The sequence below is a fragment of the Thermobia domestica genome, chromosome 4, assembly GCF_964235325.1.
Source record: "Thermobia domestica chromosome 4, izTheDome1.hap1.1, whole genome shotgun sequence".
NCBI classification, from domain to species: Eukaryota; Metazoa; Arthropoda; class Insecta; order Zygentoma; family Lepismatidae; genus Thermobia; species Thermobia domestica.
In genome coordinates, this window is record NC_137457.1 from 191,238,608 (window position 1) to 191,253,512 (window position 14,905).

Below are 14,905 nucleotides of genomic sequence, written 5' to 3' on the forward strand. Positions count from 1 at the left end.
TTTCTTCTTTAGTTCCCTTGTAGCGTTGGGTATATTCGCATTGACTGGAAGTGTATTTAGTGAATTCGTTGATAGCCCATAGAAAAGAAGTTTGATTTCGGATACTCTTAGAAAGACTTACTGGATTTCCGCATTCATATTCCCTAGTCGTTACATGATTACCGTGCACGCCTTAAGTGCGTGAGACCCGGGTTCGATTTCTGGTGGGAGCTTATGTGGCTAGGACCTCGCGTTAAGCTGTATTTCACGTTTCCTATATCCTCGGTGCTGTGCAGGATGCTAAGACCTGAATCAACCAACAACTCTTACGTAAGGATCTGAAGAAAAGGATGAATGTGATGCAGATATGTAAAGCAAGAAAGAAAAGCTGAAGACAAAAGCTACCAAAGATGGAGTAAGGTTGGGTGTTCGAAATCAAAAAGTTTCAAGTGCTCTAAGTGAAAGATGATTTTGTGTATTGAGAAAAATTGAAACTGTCCTGATGATTTGCATACAAAGTAAAACAGATAAGAAAAAAGGAGAAAGGAGGGACACAATAATACTAAATATTACCATTTAGACACCGGATTTGGCTGGGGAGGGAAGTCATGTCCGTAAAAATTAAAAGTTCTGTTGCATCAAACTGAGAGAAGAAATGTTACTTACTGTTCTTGTTTTTGTTCTCAACAGTCAGAACACGAGAAAATTTTACGTTTGTTTGTTTGAAGCAATACCACTTTATTTTTTACTGTCGTAATTTACATTACGAGCCGCCTTTGGTAGACACTTTTAACAGATTGTGCTTGTATTTTGAAGTTGAACAATACTAATATACATAATGCACTAGATAATAAATATACTGAAATTCACAGGTTTTCTTTATTTTTTCGTTTATGCAGCTTCTGGTTATAAACATAAATATACTTAGGTACTGTCTTCTTACAAAACGTCATTTGTATGTTTTATACCACTCCAATTTAAAAATATACAAATTTGGTTTTTCTACGATACAAATGCACAATTATATAAATTTGTACGATTGCAGATAATTATCTGGGATTGAGGAGGTTAAATAGAAATATCGAAATATTGCGAAACATGAACATATTAAAGCAATAAAATATCGAAGAATCGTAATATTGAAAAATACCAAAATATTGAAAAATATTTAAATATCAAAATATTAAAACATCGATCTTAAAAGTTTTCGATAATGAAAAATATCTATCAATCGAAATTTCAAAATATCGCACAGCTGTAGGTGGGACCTGTCATCGAGGATTTTCTTTTAACCATTTTTAACCTCTTTGAGGATGTGGTTTCTTCGTAAATTTTGTAGGATTTCATCACTTGGACCGTCACCTAAGTGTTGTTACTCGCGACACACTCAGCACACTTACCACTTTCACCACGCTCACACAACATAGCCGAGCTTTAATAATATTAACTCTTTGGAAATTAGTTAACTTATTTTACTTTATGACCGCTTACTACATACAAGCGCACTACTATTCTACTGAGACTCACAAAGTACTTAGTTAGCCATATCACCCCACTAAAAATCAAGGGCTGCGGTCGCTGCCTGTCCTTTGCCAACCCATACATCTTACGTGTTTCCTACTCCATATGTTTGAATTAATTTAACTTATGCATATACGACGTATTGGTAAACTACGATTGTGAGCTTTTTATATGTTAACGGTTAAAATAAATATTTAGTTCATTATTATGTTTAATGAGTTTTTTTGATAAAAGAAAGAAATAAATAGTGTGAAAGTTGGAACATATCGTTAGTAGGTATGTATAAATCTGTGATTTGCAAATGTTCTTGTAAGTCTTCAATCTTAGACCATTCTAGTGTACCTCTAAGCATATATTTGTTTTTGCTCTTGTTCAACTGAATTAACTTTCCTTTCAGACACTGGTCTCACACCTTTTTATCTGGAGCAACAGAAAAGTCGAACCACGTGTGCAAAAAGAAACAATATTTGTGTCCCGATAAGATCATGCGCTGTGTATATGTTTTACGCCAGCCTCCTTTCCATTCATTTATCACAATCTTTGTTTCTGTTCCCTTCGTTTCTGGAAATACCAGTTGTAAACATATGCATACACGTTTCCCCATTGCGATCAATGCCTGCCCTGATTTCAACCCACCTTCTCCTTTACTTATGTCATGTGACAGGCAGGCAACTGGGAGTCGACGTGACTGCGCAAACGAAAATTTCAAGGTTGTATCGGTACCAACAGGTACTGTGCAAATTTACTTGTGTGTTTATTCTCCCGCACGACTCACCTCCTCTTTCCGCTCCCCTTACGTTTCTCCATCCCGTAAGCAGAGCAGTGCCAATAGATGCGGTATGTGTCATATTTACACACCGTTTCTTAGTTAAAGTGTGAGACCACCAGGAGGCAGCTAATTCGTCAGAGCATACACACGGTTTACACACATTATCACTTTTTTCTATAATTATTGGCACCTTCCGGAAATTCGGCCAGGAGGCTCAAAGAGTCACCACAAAGCCCCTGTAGGCTTAAAAAGTGTTGGCACCGGAAAATGTCCCAACAATTTTTCCGGTCCTAACTGGTAAGGTGTTAAACCATATGGAGGTACCAACAAGGATAGGAATGTGGGAACACTAGCATATGTACACACGGAAGTATACCTGGTAGTGTCTACACGCTTATGCCGAAAACTAGAAACACACAAACACACACCCAGGCACAAAAACACACTCACACACAGAGAGAGAGAGAGAGAGAAAAAATCTTATTGTACCTTTATACTGAATACACCATTACACACAAAACCAATTAGAAAAGAAAAATAATAAAGTTGTAAATGAAACTTTCTAAGATTGGTACCAAAGCTGCGTCTAACACATGTAATTGTTCCATAATAATTGATTCGTAATATGATGTATATCGGATTCTCAATTTTAGTATAACAAGATATCTTCAAATTGACCACAAAATAAAAAGTTAAATTTATTTCTCAAATTTTGTAAAATCGAAGTCGGTGGGCATTATGGGAACAGTCTACAATAAAAATGTATGGAAGTAAATATTACTATACTTCACGCCTTCCAGTTGGTGCAAGAAATCTTCTTATAAAGGCTTGTAGACTGATTAGAGGGGACGTATACCGTAGTTTAGGTTTTAGGTTTGTAATATAAGCCTTTTTAAAACGGTTAACCGAAATCAAAACAAAACCGAAAATGGTTCTATTTTCTATTCATCACTAAGGTATTCTTCCAAAGTAAGTTATTAAGAGGGAGACATGGGGAATCGTAATTTCGTTGAAACGTGAAATGGCAGATTAACAATTCCTTAATATAAAATAAATCATTACATAGATTTCGGACTTTCCTTCCAAATATAAATTAGAATACTCTCAAAAATGCAATTCAGTGACTGTCCCAAATCGAATAGAACCAATTATGGTTGGAATTCTGAAATAATCCGACATATTTGGTTTGAAACTTAAATCGTACACAAACCAATCAACCCCTTAACTAAAATTTTGGAACATTTCTAGTGGAACGTTTCTAGTCTCTCTTCCTGCTACCGATCGTTGTTTTGAACCTGTCGAGCTACTTTAGCAATTGGGCATCATATTGTGGGACAACTAAAGGAATTGAAGCAGTATCATTGCAAAAATAACTATCTTAAAATCGTACAAACATATTTACTAAAAGTAAATACAAAAACTGAGGTTTTGTAGTTGTCTCAGATTTAAAAGTTTTAGATATGAATGTATATGGAAAAGTGGAAAATTTAAAAAATAATCATTGTTTTAAAAATTTCCATTTTGGACATCATAAATACAAATATTATTTACTTCAAAATTATGTTAGCTCTCCTCGGGTTGAAAAAAACAATGGCTTGAGTTTCAGATTGTTTACATTAAGGAGCACTCTGATGTGCCAAATTAAAAAAGAAACTCAACAATCTCTACCAGTACATTCGACGTCCCCTTTCTTCTCCTCCGTGGCAAAGTCGGAAGAACACGAGCATTTAATCATAAGATTGCTGGTTCGCGCCTACCTCGTGCAATTTTTAGTTAGTATTTTTCAACTCACTTAAATGTAAACAAATCATGTATATAGACGATTTCACGTACTTTGGGGGAGTAATTTTTTGGTTCATTGGCGTTTCGTCACGTCTTTAAAGCTGATGGTATAATTTTCAAAACGGAAGTGTTGGCACAACGGATCGTCGGTCTCGGGCTTCCAATTTTTGCCGAGAGGTTACTATTTGCCCACCGCTGGTCCACCGACATTTTCGGCATGGCGTAGTTTGAGTTTTACATTGTTAAATTATAAGTTTTATTTTTCTACATTTCACAAAAGCAGTAATAAACAGAAAATATGTATAAACATTATGTTTGAGTGCGCTGGCCAACGGTTAGATATTTTGATTTCCACAATGTGGATTGGACTAGATAAAGTGCTGAACTCGACAATATAAAAAAGCATATTAATGTCTCGTAAAAGAAATAATCGTATAAAAATACCCAAAATGATATAGTTAAATTGCAGTTTCAGGTAACAATTTAGCCTCGATGCTCAATAAGGTCGCTAAACTTCCTCATATCCAAATGTTGGAACAACTTCCACTAACACTACATCTATCACTAAATTGCTATTATTTGCTTAGACAATTTAGATTTGAATGCTCTTGACTATTGTTGCCATAATACCTTCTGTTTTATTATGACGGAAACAAAAGTTTTACAACATTAGAATCGTAAATGTGTTCAACTTATTAAAGACAGTTCACAAAGAGTGTTTTCTCCTCAATTAACAGCGATGTGTTAGACTAGTGGGAAAAGCGTTGGGTTCATATCCCAGTGGTCGAGAATTTGGTTTCCGTGGGGTTATTAATAACATTTTTATCATTTGTAATATTGACATTTACTACGAAAGATGATGTCGGCTTTGCACACTTGATAAGTACTGTCTGGGAATAGAACGTGTTTATAAAAAAAATTGACGTATAAGTAAGGCATATCGTTAGTATGGGTCAAACATACGAGTGATTAAACACAAAACTTTCCCAGCAATTCCTTGTAAGTTTCTTCTAGGAGCCCTTCTTCTACTGCTACTAATGCAAGAAATATTTATGCTTAAACCAATTCACTATTTGAGACTTGAAAATCAAGCAAAAACTTATAAAATAGAAAATATGTAGCCACGTTTCGACTTTCCTATAATGATGATCCTAGCAATATTAATAAAATATAATTAAAATAATTACAATACGAATTACGTAAGCAATATCATCGACAAAAAACTAGATCTCTGCCGTATGAGTTCCAAACCTTAGTACTCTACTACAAACATAAAACATACAATGATAAGAAAATAATCTAGTAGTTAAGGAAAGTAATATAATTTTATATATCTACAATTCAAAGATTGAGAAATAATGTCTGCCGTCTTTTCTTCTTTGGAAATTAGGAGTTACGCTGAGAACGAACAGTAGTAATATAAATCTTTACCAACGTTAAAAACTATGAGATAGCCTCAACTTAAAGAACGCTTCGTAATATTTTCCTCAGTGATGGAGATCTATATAACTTGTTTTTGACTTTTATATAACTTTTATAAGAAGGAAGCCTCGAGTAAGTGATTGTGACACTCACATGAGGCGTGTCTCCTTATACTAACATTAATATATTGTCTTTAGTCTTACGTTGAACGATTTTAACTAGCTAAAATTTTAGGTGGAAGATGAAGTGATGCATTAGGTAAGTGGTTAGCGCATTGAACTTGTAATTGTCAGACTCAGATTTAAATCCTGGACAGTTTCAAGCTTTTTCAAATGTTTCAATGACAATTTCAATGAGTTCTCAGTGTGACAGGTAAGATCTCCTCTCCAGAAATTAAAAGATGTTGAAATGAGGGAAATTGGAAAATGTGTGTCAATAGAGGCAATCATTTATAAACTTATTTCAACAGTTGTTCTAGATTTGATATCTTCATCTACTTTTAGCTATTTTCTTATTTTTGCTTGGTCAGGTTTTTATTTCTTTGAACATACAGTGTATAACGAAATACTACGTTACATACACAGCAATATTGAGAATAATGTGAGGTGTTCATTGAAGAACATAAAGATTCTTCCGAACCATAGAGAGTGGAGATCAGTTTGGAAAATGGAGATCTGTTTCGTGTGTCACCTTCTTACAATTTTCTTTGGATAAAGACCTGACTTAGTGCTACCAACTGTTGTCAGTGTCAGGAGAAGTAATTTGTATTTTGGGTTGCGTCAGTCGTGGCGTTCTCACAACTGCAAATTATCTGGACCCCAGGTAATGCAATTGAAGCACTTGGAGAGAGGTACTTTTGCTGGTGGCTTTATAACTCCAGCCCATTTAAGTTTGTCAATTTTCAAGCGAATGTTCAATTCGAGATAACACCTTACTGCACATGATCATGGGAAGTGTTTCTTCATAGTTGCGTATACCACACTATAAAAAAGTCAGATTGACATCAGTATAAAATTTATTACAGGGAATAAACTTTATCCATGCGGGATTTTTTGTTCTTTTGTAATATTTACTTTATTCGATCATTTATTTTAAAAATTCATAACACCTTTTGAGTGTGAACATATTAAGAGCTCGTTGGTAAGAATACATGCTTTCTGAGACGGAACATTAACGCATACTTCATTCATTGAAGCGGGGCGTTGTGAAGATCAGTTTGCTTCTGACGGATTCAAGAGACTAACTGAGTTTTCGTGCTCTTTGAAACTAATTCGCCTGTAAAAGTTAAAATTATTGGAACTTAGGACAATGACTTCACCGTTTGAAACGTGTTGGTAGATTGTGCGGATGATGGGGTTAGTACAAAAGGAGACTGGCTCAGACGTGGCGCCAAGAGTGTTGCTAATAGAATATACTTGCAGGCGAACGAATAAAACCACAGCAATGTGGATATTCATCAAGTGTTACAGTATGTGAATCATTATGATAATATATTCCAGTATCTGAAATCAGTATGAAAGTGAGAAGGTATAAATATTTTTTAATTGAGATGATTGGATTTGGAGGAAATATTTTGACCGAACTTGTAATTCCAGTTTTTTAACATTGAAGTTTTGTAATTCATAAGGACTGAGATAAGATTTCCTATTGAAAGCTGTTTTGGAAATGAAACCATTAACCAAATCTTTCAGAACATTAACCGGAAAAGAAATTATCAAAATTGTAAGACTTTGCGCTTGCACCTGTACTACAAATATTGTTTCTACTCCTGTCAGATGTACCTTGGATGTTTAGGAGAACTTGCGTATTTAATTACATAGATAAATCTGGTGTTATGTCAATGCCTCGTACCTGAAGATTTACTTCAACCGGTGGAACTTTATAACTTGGATTTTTGAGCAGACGTTAAGAAAAATTTACAGCACTACGATGTTATCGTACATGTAAGCATACTTTGTTCCGAATCACAAAATCTAAGCTTAGAATACCAGCATGAAGAGTCAATCAACAACCCTATTAGCACGTTTCTGAAAACCATTTTTTGTAACACGTAATTTATTGAATTGCTTTGCTGTATCTCTATGCAGTGTGCTAAATGTTTTTCAGAAGCATCGTAAGAGTAATTCACTAATGTTTCAATATATGCAGTATAAGGATAAATCCTGATAAAGAACTAATTAATTTATAATTTCATGAAATATCGATTTTAATAGATAATAAATGAAAGAAGTTGTTTACTGGCATCTTATCATTTCATGAAAAATCCATTTTAATAGATAATGAATGTAAGAAATTCTTTACTGGTGGCACATTATTATGAACATCTAAATTTGCACCATCAGGTTTTGTCATTTTAACACCTACCTAAAGATAGAGATATGCAGAATGAGTAAATTCTCCTTTTTGACTAGAAATAACAAATTTTATATGTCCTAATTTACGTGTTAATATATATTTTGCACATCTCATATTATGTGTCTAATCGTGATTTTATTGAGTAGTTATCAAAATTCTCGGTGAATTACTTAACCAAGTTGCTGGCTTACTTTATTACTTTGAGGTAGAGATTGCTTTGTTTGAACACCGATAGACGGTAATAGGTAAATTCCGAACGTTCAATTTCATATGTCGTTTGTGTTGCATGCCTAGCTAAGACCAAAAGCAAAAACCAGCTATCTTAAAATTGTTTAGTTGAGGTACGTATATGGATATTAAATCTACAATGTTATGTAATCATGCCACAGCTTTATTCATATATGTTTAGTAACAGAGAAGAAATATGAAATTTTCAACTTTCAGTTCACTCTCAAGTAGCGAGGAGCTGATTTTCATTCGTTTGAACAGTTTTTAAACAATTACTGTGATACCTAGTTATCTGTCCTGAAATATTTTATACTTGTTGAAAATAGGTTTGTACCTGTTTGTCTGTAAAGTAGTATTAATACCTACATAACATACATAATTTAACGTATCGTTACTCCAAAGAGGAATTAATAATTAACATTATTTTAATTTAAGAACATTTGTAGTTGTATTACAGATTAAGTAACATTGTTACTGATATCTTACAAGTAAGAAATTTAGATTCGTGATTAGGAGAACGTATTGCAAGTCTTCCTCAATTTTTCGAATAATTATATACAAGCAAACAGTAAATAGCAAAATGAAAGATAACAACAGAGCTAGCAAGTTTCGAATCTTTCTTCTTAGCCTTTCAGTGTTTAACGAATATTCTTATCAAAAGGTAAATTTTCTAAATATCCTGCCTTATAAGCAGAAGATAGTTAGGAAACCTAGGAAATTTACTTCTGGCAAAATACTCAAATAAAGTGGCTCTTGTAAATGTAAATATTTGAATGTACTGACTGTTCATTGGAGTAGAAACATGTTACTTCGTACACGGCAAAGAAAGCCGACAATTGCAAACGTCATATATTAGGAAGAAATTAGAGAACGTATTGTAAACGTTAAGTGCTACATGAGAAGAAAGCATGTCTTGATTTCTAAAAGGCATGAGTGTTTCGAGGGAAAGTTGAATGTCATTTGGGATGTTATTGAAACTTGATGGTTGGTGTGGCAAAGCTGGACCACGGTCAATGGCTTGAGAGTGGTCGCTTGGTTTCCAGGAACTTATATAGCCTCTGACCCCCAAAAACTTGTTGTTCACTGAGTTTCCAGGTTCGATCCTAGGAAAGAGTATAACAATTAGGTGTTTAAACTTATCCCAGTGGCCTCTGTAAAGAATGATGCCTGGGGAGTACTCTGGAAACTCCCCTTTGGTTTTTTAACCCTGCCGCTCTGGAAAATAATTGTAGAAGACTTCCTGGACCCCTCCAATGGTCTAGAACCCTGCTCCTGATTTTAGGTTACTCTCATCTTCTAATCACTCGTAATGTACCCGATAAACTATCTCTGCGTGTGATGTAATAAAATTTAAGAATAACTAATTGGTAAAATAGTACCAGAACCTCTGAAATAGTTTTAGGACCCACTTGGGTCCACAAATGAATAGCTTGCTTCTCAGGACACCCTACCTATCTTTTCGCTACATCCTCTCCTATCTAAAGTCCGATTGGACACACTTTAAATACCTCGTAATTTTAACTTCTTGCTTCCATATGAAGCCCAGCTTATGTAGCAGTTCGCATCCCAGAACATACTCGTTAAAGTGTTCCGAAAATTCTAAATTGTGTGAGGTACTAAAACTGGGAATCGAACTCGGGATACCTATGTGGAAGGCGTGCACACTAACATTTTAACGACCTTGAAATAATTACTCAAACACACTATGTGAGTTCTCTAAAAATGGGAATTGTACACGGGTCTCCCAAATCAATGTCGTGCACAAAAAGAACATAGCGAAGCCATTAGAAAGAGGAATCTAACCCGTTCCCCCTATGAGAAAACCCTGCAATCCAAATGTTTAACATGGTTGAGTTTATTGGAAGGAAGAAGGGAAAATTGTGGATTCTCCGTTTGAAAGACGTTGCGAACTCGTGAGGTACAAAATCTTTATTCACTCATTTTTGACTTTTCATCTTACTTCTGGAAGATGCATATTATTAAGAACTTGTAACTGTTTGTTGTATACTCTACTTCTGGGAGCTTCGGTGTAGACCCTCCGTTTCGCTCGATAACTCACTTCTAACTTAAGTTGAAAACTTAGTAAACGAGTGAGGTAGTGAAAGCGCGTACGCCGTAGGGATCTCAATGTCAGCATATCGTGTTGATGACCTCTAACTTTATTCCAGCGTCAGCTAGAGGAAATGTGTTCATATGACGTATGAAGCTCCAGTAGTTGCCAGTGACTTATTGTATATTATTCCCCTCTCTCTCTTGTTCTCCATACTGCATGTGAGTGATCTAAGAGTATGATGTGTGCTAGGGGGTGAAGGGAGGAGTATGAGAAACGAACTTTGTAGTGTGAGGATTAAGGTATTGCTGGCAATACTATGCAGCAAACCTCGCCTTTTCCTCCTTTTGCATACTGTATGATGCGTACAAGTTTTACATACAATTTTTCCTCACCTTAGCCCTCTGTAGATGTGAATATTTTGTCTTTCGTCTGTGTGATAGAACTGTCTCATGTGAGACTGAAGTTGTATCCGGAATTTAGTGTCTGGGTGACTGACGTACGTGATCAAGTTTCATCTTAGTAGAAACAGATAATTCATTCCTATTATTTGAAAATGCTTGTTGAAATTATATGAACAGAAAAATTGTCTTTAAAGACTAAGAAAATGGACACTATCTTCATTTGAACCTATGAAATACATGTCTGAAATATTCCTGAAGCTATGTATAATCAATTGATTAATAGCTAATTACATAGTTAAGAAAGCTATAATCTGTGTATATTTTTACACGAGTTTGTAACAATTTACTAACGATTTACTGCATAAAACTACGCTGTCTCGGAGCGAACCGATAAAAATAATTTTTGCTGATTAAGAATAGACCGGGGTCATTTACCCGGGTTTTTAACCGGGGTTACATGCGGTTGCTTCCGGTACTACGTAAGACCCCGATTCGGGTTTTAAGTTGGATTTTAAGGTAAAGATTCATACATTAAGCATATGAGCTTTTTACGGTAGAGTTGGAAATAATACGCTTTATTGCAGGAGTTTTAACGCGCCTCGCCACAGCAACTGACAAATTAAGGGCATACATGCTTCGCCTCGTTTCGAACTTAGGTGTTTAAGGCTAAAGACGCGATGAATAAACGCTTTTTTGATGATTTGCTTGCGAAGGAAGTTCAGCGTATGAACTAGGGATACACTACATCGTAATTGTTGTGTTACCTTTGAGGGGAAATCCTAGAAAGCTCATAATAAATTACTCGAACACTCGGTGTCTTTTACCGTCTTCTTTCCTCGGAAACTCCGATAGAAAATACTAATTATTTTGTATTTCTCTTCGGTAACATGTTCAGCATATATACTGGTTTGTATGCAAAAGCATACTCGAACACTCATTGTAAGTAAACAAAATTTTTATGTTAGGAGGAGTCCTTAACCGGTGGCACAACACGCAAGCCTCATTGATTATTAAATCACTGTAATTATTTTAAAATGTTCATTTTGTAGAAATAGTTTAAAATGGTGACTTATTTATAATACTAAATTTACTTGTCACAAAACGAGGTTACATAACTGAACAGAGAAAGTACACACGAACATCCGACATGAACACAATTTACAGTAAACTGATTATAATTCTAAAATGTGGTACCAAGTGTCTCTACTAGCAGCAGTGTGGGTACAAATGATATACGGTGTTGGTATGCATGACACCAGGTTATATAATAGCTATTAATCCGTTCTTGATATCATTTTCTTTTACGCTGTCACACTTAAAAGATCAAATAAGAGATTTTCTGCCATTAAACACTTGTTTTTTAATTAAAAATATTGGTGCACAATTTTAAAGGAGTTAAGATTTTTGTTGAGATCTATTATTATTATATTGATAATGAGATCTATTATTATTACAGTGAATTAGTCATTGCCGAACTATCAGTGGGTGCAGTATTAGTAAAAATAATCCAGTTTTTTAAGGAGAGATTATTTGTTTGCTGATTGTTGAGCTTCCGGATTACTGACATCTTCGCTTTATTTTGCTATTTTTCTAGATATACCATAGATTAATTGGAGATTAAGAGCTGTGTATTTTATATTTCTTGTAGTTCCTGATTTTTTTAAAAATCATACAACTTGCTATTTTCTTGGCTTGTTTCCATCCAGTATTAAGGAACGGAAAGAAAGAATTTTTTAATTGTAGTGAATCTTCTGCATAATGTAATTTGATATTTGTCTTTCTCTTTTGTTTATAATTATATAACTGAACACTGCAAATAAATAATTAACCTCTCTTTTGCACAGTATTTAACTGCTGCTTGAAAAATGTTGATTGGTTTGATCGTCGGTTTTGCTGCATCTTGAAAGTAAGTGATTAGTCTAATTAATCTTTCTTTAAGATCATATTTGGCTTCTTTTTCAAAATAATTAATTGCTTTATTTGTTTCACACAATATTCAACTAAAGCTTTAAAATAAGAGAACAGTTTCTTTCTTTAACATCATTATTAAAATGTGTTTCATAACTGAAAACCATTGTTTCTCTTTTGTCTTTTAGATCTATTTCTTCTGACCAGTTCAAGAGTTTAGCATGATCGATGAGACCTACCTTCAAAAATTGGTGGGCGATATAAACGATTACCCGAAGGTTTTCAGCGTGTGGAAAGCCGTAATTGAGCTGCTGCGACTGAGACATCGGTGGTGGGAAATATGTAGTGAACTGTTACACTCCCTTCGTTCACTTCGAAGTAACGACATTTTATTCTCCAGCACTGCGTATCCAGTGCTGAAATTTGATTTGTTTGGGTGTGGGTTTTTCCGTACATACGGAACTTACGATCAAGCTCAGAGAAAACTTATGTGTTTATTATCTTGTGAGGAAGGTCAGGTACACAGAATAAAGCATACGTAGCTGTCCAAGTTTTATGATTTTGGGACAAGGTTTGTATCGCACCAATGGTTAACCCCATCTGTAACCCCAGTTGTCGTGACCCCTAAGAAATCATAACTGAATAATTTAAATTAATTAACAAATAAAGACTTATATTATTAACATTTTAAATTAATTAACTAAGAAGACTTAGAACTTTTACATAGGATTGACAATCTCGATTTCGTTGATGAAGAAATTAGGAGATTGGTTGAAAATGTGGACGAAATTGTGGTTGAACTTACGCAAGAGGTCAGCGTACGAAATCTTGTATACAACCCCCTCCTCAATATTTTGTATATTACAATCATGACAATTTCACAAATGTGATCCTCAGTATTGCCCGTCATAAGCCACTGATAGAGCACTGGTTGGATATTATAGCAATAATAGTAATAGTACAAGTGGTAATAGTAGTTGTACTAATTGTAATGACGGGCAAAATGAGAGAAATAGTAACTTCGATGTAGTTAGAGGAAGTAGAAAAGCGTTTACTAAGTTTAATCTTACCGGCCATGAGATAGCCGATACACTTTTGGATAATGTGAGAAGCCACTATAAGCCAGAGGCCTATATAATTTTGACTTTTCAACAAGTTGGAACAAGTTGGAACAAGTTTTATCCAAGGCAGGACCCACGGACTATATAGGGCTATACATTGATAGCAATAGCAGTACAAATAACAAGGTCTTGTATATTCCATGAAGGAGAAAGCGCAGTTTTTCTGCTAAAACCCTCCTTACTTAAATTAAACGACAATTAAATTCGAATGAGGAGTCCTTTCGAGGTATGAAGTACAGTTTCTGTTCCACATTGCCAGCAGCTTGTATGTAACGGAAAGAAATGCAACGAGTGTCGTTGAAAAATATTCAAAGTACAAAGATTATTTGGTAAATCGTTTAACACGCATAGAAAATAAGAATACTTTTTTGTTTTCCCCTTGCTATATTTTGCTGGAGAATGAGACATACATCAAGTGGGCAAACTCGTTTTATTTAGAACAAGTGATCGCGATACATGGTTTCTTAAAGCGGAAGTTCTCTGCGAGATGACGGGAATTAACGTTAAAATTAAGGAAGGCTCTGACTTTAAAAATGTTGATGCTTTCCAATCTTTGTTGAAAGGGTAGTATAAAATTCTATTTTATGAGGAACATGGGAAGAATAACATTGAATATATTGTTCGGTAACCAGGAGAATATACAGAAAAAAGGAGCTTTATTTAGTATCAAAGAGGTGACGCTGTTTTTCACTTATTCGTCAATCAATTAATCAATTAAAAGTTTTCTCAGTAAAAGGAAGCATTTTTATTATTGTTTGCAAGGTTATAATGGTGAGTAATATAAACACAAGTGAGAAACCCAGTGTTTTCTTTGTTTACAGAATCACAAACTCAGTTATATTCTAGCAAGAACATTAAAAGTGATGCATGCAATAAGGATTTTACTGAGGGCGTTTGTTATGATAATCATGTGAAGCGTAAAAGACGGGTAGATCTGTTTGTGATAATGTTAAGGTCTGCATTGATTGTGGTGTCATCTTTGATGAGAGATGTCGAAAATCTAATCATGAGTGTGGTGAATATTTCCCTTCGACGTGTTGTATGCATGTAGATATATACCACACACGTTTTGCTCGCAAACAAAAGCATGCACACTCTAATAGGTTTATGTATACACAACTCCAAAAGTGCATTACCACCTGCAATTCTCCTTTTCCTGCAATAGCAGGCAACCCAAAAAGCTCGGCGGTTGGGTTGGTTCCGAATTCGAAAGGCGTTGGACCAAACCTCAATTCTCTTAAAAATATTTCAGTGTGGCAAACTGAAAAATAAGGAAATAAAACAAATTGTTAAGAATGACAATTTTATTATCGTAACGGAGTTGGATGACATCAAAAGTTACAAAATGATCTTACTTAAGCACCTC